Source organism: Sciurus carolinensis, chromosome 12 (genome assembly GCF_902686445.1).
Source record: "Sciurus carolinensis chromosome 12, mSciCar1.2, whole genome shotgun sequence".
In the NCBI taxonomy this organism is placed as follows: Eukaryota; Metazoa; Chordata; class Mammalia; order Rodentia; family Sciuridae; genus Sciurus; species Sciurus carolinensis.
In genome coordinates this window covers 110,615,162-110,622,313 of record NC_062224.1, presented here as the reverse complement: position 1 = coordinate 110,622,313, position 7,152 = coordinate 110,615,162, and the positions used below count along the sequence as shown (strand labels likewise).

General features: G+C 43.7%; 1 long non-coding RNA gene and 10 other non-coding genes across 14 annotated transcripts; all 11 read right to left on the bottom strand.

Moving 5' to 3' along the window:
- Positions 1–2,340: 2,340 nt before the first annotated feature.
- On the bottom strand, positions 2,341–7,112 carry LOC124961567 (uncharacterized). 4 transcript variants are annotated; one of them, XR_007104288.1, is made up of 13 exons: positions 7,092–7,112; positions 5,490–5,559; positions 5,290–5,316; positions 5,063–5,093; positions 4,735–4,761; positions 4,403–4,440; positions 4,122–4,159; positions 3,842–3,870; positions 3,605–3,653; positions 3,171–3,300; positions 2,883–2,908; positions 2,662–2,703; positions 2,341–2,485 (listed from the first exon to the last, which is right to left on the bottom strand). It is a non-coding gene; the product is annotated as an uncharacterized LOC124961567 (long non-coding RNA). The 4 variants fall into 4 exon arrangements; XR_007104287.1 differs by lacking the exon at positions 7,092–7,112 and adding an exon at positions 6,322–6,361; XR_007104286.1 differs by lacking the exon at positions 7,092–7,112 and adding an exon at positions 6,329–6,359.
- On the bottom strand, positions 2,550–2,626 carry LOC124962479 (small nucleolar RNA SNORD81). Its single transcript, XR_007104495.1, has one exon. It is a non-coding gene; the product is annotated as a small nucleolar RNA SNORD81 (small nucleolar RNA).
- On the bottom strand, positions 2,768–2,844 carry LOC124962484 (small nucleolar RNA SNORD47). Its single transcript, XR_007104499.1, has one exon. It is a non-coding gene; the product is annotated as a small nucleolar RNA SNORD47 (small nucleolar RNA).
- On the bottom strand, positions 3,418–3,497 carry LOC124962487 (small nucleolar RNA snR60/Z15/Z230/Z193/J17). Its single transcript, XR_007104502.1, has one exon. It is a non-coding gene; the product is annotated as a small nucleolar RNA snR60/Z15/Z230/Z193/J17 (small nucleolar RNA).
- LOC124962480 (small nucleolar RNA SNORD79) lies at positions 3,719–3,802 on the bottom strand. The gene has a single exon (XR_007104496.1). It is a non-coding gene; the product is annotated as a small nucleolar RNA SNORD79 (small nucleolar RNA).
- On the bottom strand, positions 4,230–4,294 carry LOC124962500 (small nucleolar RNA SNORD78). The gene has a single exon (XR_007104513.1). It is a non-coding gene; the product is annotated as a small nucleolar RNA SNORD78 (small nucleolar RNA).
- Positions 4,511–4,572, bottom strand: LOC124962486 (small nucleolar RNA SNORD44). The gene has a single exon (XR_007104501.1). It is a non-coding gene; the product is annotated as a small nucleolar RNA SNORD44 (small nucleolar RNA).
- On the bottom strand, positions 4,854–4,920 carry LOC124962499 (small nucleolar RNA SNORD77). Its single transcript, XR_007104512.1, has one exon. It is a non-coding gene; the product is annotated as a small nucleolar RNA SNORD77 (small nucleolar RNA).
- LOC124962477 (small nucleolar RNA SNORD24) lies at positions 5,159–5,239 on the bottom strand. The gene has a single exon (XR_007104493.1). It is a non-coding gene; the product is annotated as a small nucleolar RNA SNORD24 (small nucleolar RNA).
- LOC124962501 (small nucleolar RNA SNORD75) lies at positions 5,389–5,451 on the bottom strand. The gene has a single exon (XR_007104514.1). It is a non-coding gene; the product is annotated as a small nucleolar RNA SNORD75 (small nucleolar RNA).
- On the bottom strand, positions 6,021–6,100 carry LOC124962485 (small nucleolar RNA SNORD74). Its single transcript, XR_007104500.1, has one exon. It is a non-coding gene; the product is annotated as a small nucleolar RNA SNORD74 (small nucleolar RNA).
- Positions 7,113–7,152: the final 40 nt, after the last annotated feature.

Genomic DNA, 7,152 nt, shown 5'->3' with positions numbered 1-7,152 from the left:
TGCCTAACTTTCACCAAACTGTTCTAAAAGCAACTTGTATACAGAAGAGAACCAAAATCCAGACGATCTTTTCTAGGCTACAAATACCAAAGGCCCTAGGTCCCCAGGAGACAGTCCTGCCCTGATATGTCAAACTCACTTTGGGCATTACTCAGTTTTTCTTCAGATCAGAGGAAAAAAAAAAAAAACACACACACACACACGCACACACACAAACCTGTCTATTCTGAAATATAGGGAAATATTCTTATTTAAGATATTCATCATTGGGGTAAGGCAATATTTGAAATTAAGAATTTTCTTTAAAAAATTAAAAATCACCACAAACAGGACCTTGGAATGCATAAACCATAGACCAGGAACTAAGTTTATTTCAAGTCCAATCTTCCCAGCCTCCAAAATAATTTAAATTTTATTCTGTTGCTCATTTTAAAAAGCAATAGAGCAAGCCTTTGCCTAGTATGTGCAAGGCACCAGGTTCAATCCCCCAGCATTGCCAAAAAAAAGCCAGCATAAGCAGTTTTCGGCCACAGCAGCTTAAGTACCATTGGCTGAGAGCTTTGTCCTTGGAGCAACTTCTCCTTGCTGGGAAGACAGGTCAGGTGATGAGGCCGCTGGGCCTGTTCCTGTGTAGGCTTTGGTGGCTTAATACAGTGGATGCACACCACTTCATTTTCCCAGTTTCATCTGAAGCAGATCACGTTCCTTTTTAATACAACTGAAGGATGGCTGCCTTAAGGACATCTTTTTCTTATGCCCAAGTATTTAGTAAAAATGTTAGGTGGGGTGCTGGGGCTGTAGCTCCCTGGCAGAGCCTGCCTACCACGCAAGAGGCACTGGGTTTGATCAACAGCACCACATAAAAATAAAGGTATGCCGTCCATCTAGAACTACAAAAAGTGTTGTTAGGTGGACGTCTGGGCGACTGCAGGTACGGGCCATGTACTAAATATACATCCAAGTCAGATTTCTGTACTTGACTACTGATTTAAAATTTTAAGATAAACCTGGCAAATTCCTGGCTTTACCACTCCCATATGGCCAATCAAATCTCTCAATCCCATCTAGTTATATGCTGGATTTTTTCTGGATATTGGAGCGTTCTGCTACTGAGCTGCAGCCTCACCCTTCTCATTGGAAACTCGGTCTTGTTCTATTCTAAATTGATGGGATTACGGGACACCACCACTCCTAATTCTCACATCTTAGGGTCCTTATACTCTAGGAATTAAAAGTTCTCAAACATCAGAGTCAGTCTAAAAATCCCAATAAGTGAGGAAAGCTAAATTTAAATTGGCTGTCCTGAAATACTGTAAGGTGTATGCAGAGTATAATAAGGACACCTTTACTATGAGTGCCCTTAAGATGAACAAGGCAGAAAAATTCAGGGCCAGTCTGTTTAGTAGACAACCAAGTATTGTTAAGACATAACCACCCCATTATATGACAAATAGTTTTTGAAAGATAATTGCCAGACAGTGGCACACACTTGTGATCACAGCTACTGAAACTGAAGCAGAATAATTAATTCCACATCAGGATTGGTTAACTCTCAAAAAGGACAGGGGGACTGAGAATGCTTACTTAGCACATGCCTAGGCCTTGGGAAAAACCCACAGTAATGAAACAAATTCATGCGGAGCTAATGAGTTTGTTCAGGAAACGAGTTAACTGGAAATCCACTCACCCAAGAACATCACTCCAGAAACATTTGCCATTTCCTGGATAGGGTTTTTCAGTAACTTTGAACACAGGGAAAACGAGGTAAATGCTCCAGTACTAAGCAATACCAATCATCTATTATCCATCTCTTAAGGTAGACCACTTTAACATAACCAGTTATATCCCTATTGTCCACCAATTTCAGCATCAATACTTGCTCAATGAACCCACCAGTTTAAGAATGTTTTTATGTTAAAAGTAGATCCTTTGCACTGGCTTAAACATTCCTTTCTTCACAATTGGTCAAATAAGGACTGCAATGACCTGACAGTCTCAAAAAGCAGATTCCTTTGGGAGGTCTTAACAGTGATAATCCAAATTTTATATTTTCCCTTGCCTCAAGTTCTCTCCATGACTACTTTTCAGGTACTTCCTGCTGAAAAGCAGTCTAAGCCCCACAGAGGATCCTCCAAACATGACTTATCCTGAGCACATCTTATTTCTGTTGCACTAAATATGGCATTACTATAGTAATGGCTGTGTGTGGCAATTTAAGCATAAAACACCCATGTAAAATTAACTGCCTACACAGATAACGAAGCAATACCATAGTTTTTCTTCATGACTTGTGCAAGCTCTTTTTCCACTCAAAATGACAAAGCACAAAAACTTTCCTCAATTAGTTTTATTAGGCATATTTATTCCCTTCCCCATCCTACTTGAAATACACTTCATGGGTACAACCCTCAGCCCCAAAAACTTTCAGAAACTGAAGTGATGGACGCATTCAATCTTCTATCCCAAGAGAATCCATTCCAGCTGCCTGCAACAAAGACACCACTTTTAGCCAATTTCCAAATTACAACTTAAATGGTACTTGGGGAACACAGAATATCAGATCTTTTACTGTCATCAAGTAATCAGTGAGAGAGTTCAAGCTGGGGTGAGATCATCATGTATTCAGCAATAGGAACAGTGCTAAGTATTTTCAATACTCACCTTTCTAAGGATTGTGATGTGCCTGCAGGTGCCACAAAAGCCCTAAAACCAAAAAGTCTGTATTAATCATAGCAAAAAAGAATTATGTGATGCTTTTCAATGTGGTAACCTCAGAATCAAAATGGAACGGTTTTATAAGTGATATCATTATATTCATTTGGCAGAATCATTACATCACTGGTTACACTCTAAGGTATTATATGTACCAAATCTTTACATACCTTAAAGAGCTCAGAATTTCACACACCTGTTTGAGGATGGAAAAAAAAATACCCACTTGATATCTGGTCTGGGTCTGTAGCTCTATGGTAGAGCATAGATTAGCATTCATGAAGCCCTGGGTTCAATTCCCATCATCCCAAAGTAAATGATAAAGGGCCTACCCACTTTCACTTTTTAGTGGTACATTTTTATCTTTAAAAAATAGCTAGTTAATCACTAATTTGGTGCAGTCTGGGTAATTTGTGAATATGCCATAAAAACATCCTAAGAAAATTTAAGCTACTAACCTTCCAATCGTGAGGCAACTATATTGCTTCGGCTGACCCACCGACTCCTGGGCTCAGGCAATGGTCATGCTTCAGGCTAATGAAGATGGGATGACAGGCATATAAAAATCTTGCCCAGCTTCACTCCTGCCTTTAAAGGAGAACAGGGTAGGACACATTTAAGCAAGATGTAATACTCCAGTTCCTAAATATTTTGTATGGGGACAATAAAAGGCCATTTTCATGAGAATGAGTTGGACTGTTGAGCCAGATACATCAGATAGGAGCGAAAGACATGTTTGCTCATCAGTGAAAGTCTGCTGAACTATGTTATCATCATTGTATCGGCTTTTAGGCCATCTAGTCTAGGTTCAACTTGAGGCCTAGGGTGCCCACCTAGCATATGGAAGGCCTTAGTTCACCCCCACTCACCAAAAACCTTGAGATTGCTATACCTTTGCTTTCAACTTCTTACACACTGCTTCCCAAGGTGATTCTTTGTACCTGTAGAAATTTTGTGTGATTTAGTAATAGGTAGTTAACGAATAGATTTCTAAATACTTTCCAACTACTGTTTCAGTTTTAAATTAATCTTCATTCTCTTTCAGAGAGATTCCCATCTGTTTTAACTTTAAAAGTCATCACTAACAGCACCTTGCACAATAAATACGTAAGATAAATAAGATGCATACCTTTATTTAAAAAGGTCTCCAAACTGGACCTGAAAAAGTTATTTCTTTAGATACTTATTCCCAATAGTTGCATACTAATTTTGAAAACAATTTATTTACATTATTCAAAAACTTACAACCCTTATTCAAACTCTTATAAAGACTACCTTGTACACAGTCTATTAATTCTGGTCTACTGGTTTAACAAGAATGTCCTTAACGCAACAATGTTGGTAAAATCATGTTTCAGAATTATAAGCCTAAGACATCAGGAGTCAAAGAATTTTATTCATAGTCTTACCCAGTCACACCATCCAGATCAAAATGTATGTCCAGTAACTATAATAAAAGGAGAAACTTCATTAATATGTTAAATGTCATCAATTCTTTTCAAACTGTTTATCTTGGGTTCTTCAGTGTAAAACTTGTCAACATGCTCATTTCAGGTCAGACATTTGAACAACATCATTACAAAAACCCCACTCAACATGCTCAAAGATGCCAAGTTTTCATTGTCAAATATTAACTATGCAACAAGCATGCACTTCACTGGCATTCAAGGTGATGATTTCCAATACTTACTAGAAAAATAAAGCTGGCCCAAACAAATCAGACTCCACCTAATAAATAAGGGTGATTTTAGAATAGCCAAAGATGCAATTTCTCCCAGCCCAAACCAACAATGCCTGCAATCAGCTAGAGCTAATTATAAACTTCACATTCAGTCAGTCATCTGCTTATCATCATCCAGGCCACAATGACAAGTCTTACAAACGGTAGCAGGTAAGGTACTGGTATTTAATGAATCCATCCCTCAGGCATGAGTGCTTACTATGTAAAAATGCAATCCGAAAAAGCCACATGTGCCTTCATTTGCCCAGCTACCGATGTTTAGTTGGACTAGTTTTACTCACCATTTCTACTTCTGTTCTATCTAGTACCTACAAAAGAGAATTTTAAGATAAAATATTAGATCTTAGAGCTACTTACTGGACATTTCTTGTGCTAATTAACAGCAATGCACAACAATCCCGGATACATCAGAAGTGGTTAATGTCTTCATGATTTAAATCTGCTGAACTATGCAACCATCATCGTATCTGCCTCTTCCTCCTCCCCCCAGCAATTTGGTTTCACAATTAGAGCAGATCACATTTGGAAAGGGGTAATACAAGATTGTTGTCTACTTTCTAATCCTTATATTTAAATAATGCATGAGTAGAGTATATAAATGTTTCTAACCTTGTGCCCAGATATTGAGGCTGTTTAGGACCTGGGAAGAAATAATTTCATGTAAACTAGATGCAATCTCTACAAACCCCAAATCATCATTTTGTGTGCCTCAGTTAGGATAATGGTGGTGTAGACTATCGTCATTCTTGCAGTCAAGAGTAGCAAATAAATGTCATCATTGTAGCACATTTAGTTTTAAGTCTAAATCCCCCAAGAGGAAATTTCAAGTGTCTCACCTCCGTACTCATTCCTTTGGCATATAACTAGAAAACAAAATAGTAAACAGTGAGAAACATCCTTGAATTAAAAATCAGATTACATGTGGAAATTATTAAAGCCTCAGAATAAATTTTTTTCAGAAACCTCTTCTGTCCACTACTCTTACACCATCATAGGCTTAACACAAAAACCATTTCTAGGCATACTTCATTCTTACCTGTCCACAAGATGCCATGTGGAGCCATACTGCTGCTACTCCGGGAAGCTGAAGCATTTCAGAGGACACCCTGTCTCAGAACAAAAACCGTCTGGGTTATGTAGATCAGCTTAAGACTGGTCCCGAGTTAAATCCCCATTCTCCACCCCAAAATAACCCACAATGCGTCCCCACCCCGTGCAATTCCTAGTACACGTTAGATTTTTAATTCATTCGTTTCACAAACTAATGTGGTACCAACAATTTAGGGCCGATGGTTCATTTACTTCCAAGTAAATGATGCACTTCGTGTTGCAAAAAAAAAAAACACTGCAACCAGAGCCACTGATGAAAATCGTGCAAGTAGGAATACGCAACAAATACACCAAACTATGCACCAAAAATGGGACGGCTGACGAAAAAATGGTGCACTGCGGAATACAGCCACCTAACCAAAGCACGTGGACCCTTATCTGTCCTTCCCTCAGATCGAGCCGCTCGACGCTCGGAGCGCCGTCATTGGAACAAAGGCCTACTCTGGTGACTCGGCGCCCGCCACCTTCAGAGCCGTTGGCATTCTTCAGCACTCTCAGATGTCCCTACCAACACAGGCTTCATCACAGGCAGGGCACTCGAGCCGAGTTTTCCCCATGGTTTAGACCCAACAACCCCAATGGCAGTTTAGGTCGCGCCGGTTCCCAACGCACCACCACCTCCCACCACCTCCGCCTTGAGGTCCCTGCAAAAGCACGCCACAGGCCCTGCAAAGCCCTCCAGTTCAGGGATGCGTAACTCCTAATGGCTGCAAGATCCGAAAGAGATCGCTTTCAACGACCACAAAGCAAAATCCTACCGCCTACCCGGCAGACTCGCAGCCCCGAAAGACCGATATGGCGCCCGAACTCTTGTATAAGAATGTTCTTCTCCATGACGTCATGACGCACGCTCCTCGCCTGCACCGCCTCAGCCCCGCCCCGCCCCCCTCAAGCTCCTCCCCTCCAGCCCCATCTCCTGCCCGCGCCTGAAGCCCCGCCTGGCCTCGTCATTTTGGGCGGGGACGGGACTGCCGGCGTGACGCGAGGCTCCGCCCTCCTCCTGGCAGGGGAGGAAACGCTGAGGGGAGGGGGCGCGAACGGAAAGCGCTGGGGGTGGGGGGCGGTGTAAGGGTGAGTGATTTCCTTCCGGCACGTCGCCCGCTCCGGGGGAGGGGGCGGGGGGTTTCACTTCCGGGACGGTGTTCCGGCCCATTCCGGCCCATTTCCACCCCCGGAGGTAGGTGCTGCTCCTCGACTGGGCTCGGGCCCCGCTCCCGGCCCCGCCGCCCTGTCCCGTGGCCGCCCCGCCCGTCCGAGCCGCAGCCGCTCCCGCGGCGCCCAGGCGCTTCCCCGCACCGCCCCTCACGGCACCGGCGACCTTCCGCCCCTTTGGCCCCGGGCCGGGCCGAGCCGCAGACCCGCCCCCTCGCGGGGCCCCTCCCTCAAGACCCCGGGTGGGCGGCCCCCTCCCCCGCGCCGCCGGGACACACCCAGATGCACACACCCACCTCCGGCCGCACCCCGCCCGCGACGCACCGCCTGGACCCGGGCCCGGGGCGCCGCCCCCTTCCCAGTGCTCTGCCCTCACCTTTGCGCCGCTCCCGGCTGTAGCCTGGCGCCCCTCTCCTCGTTCCTCCGTGACTTGTCGC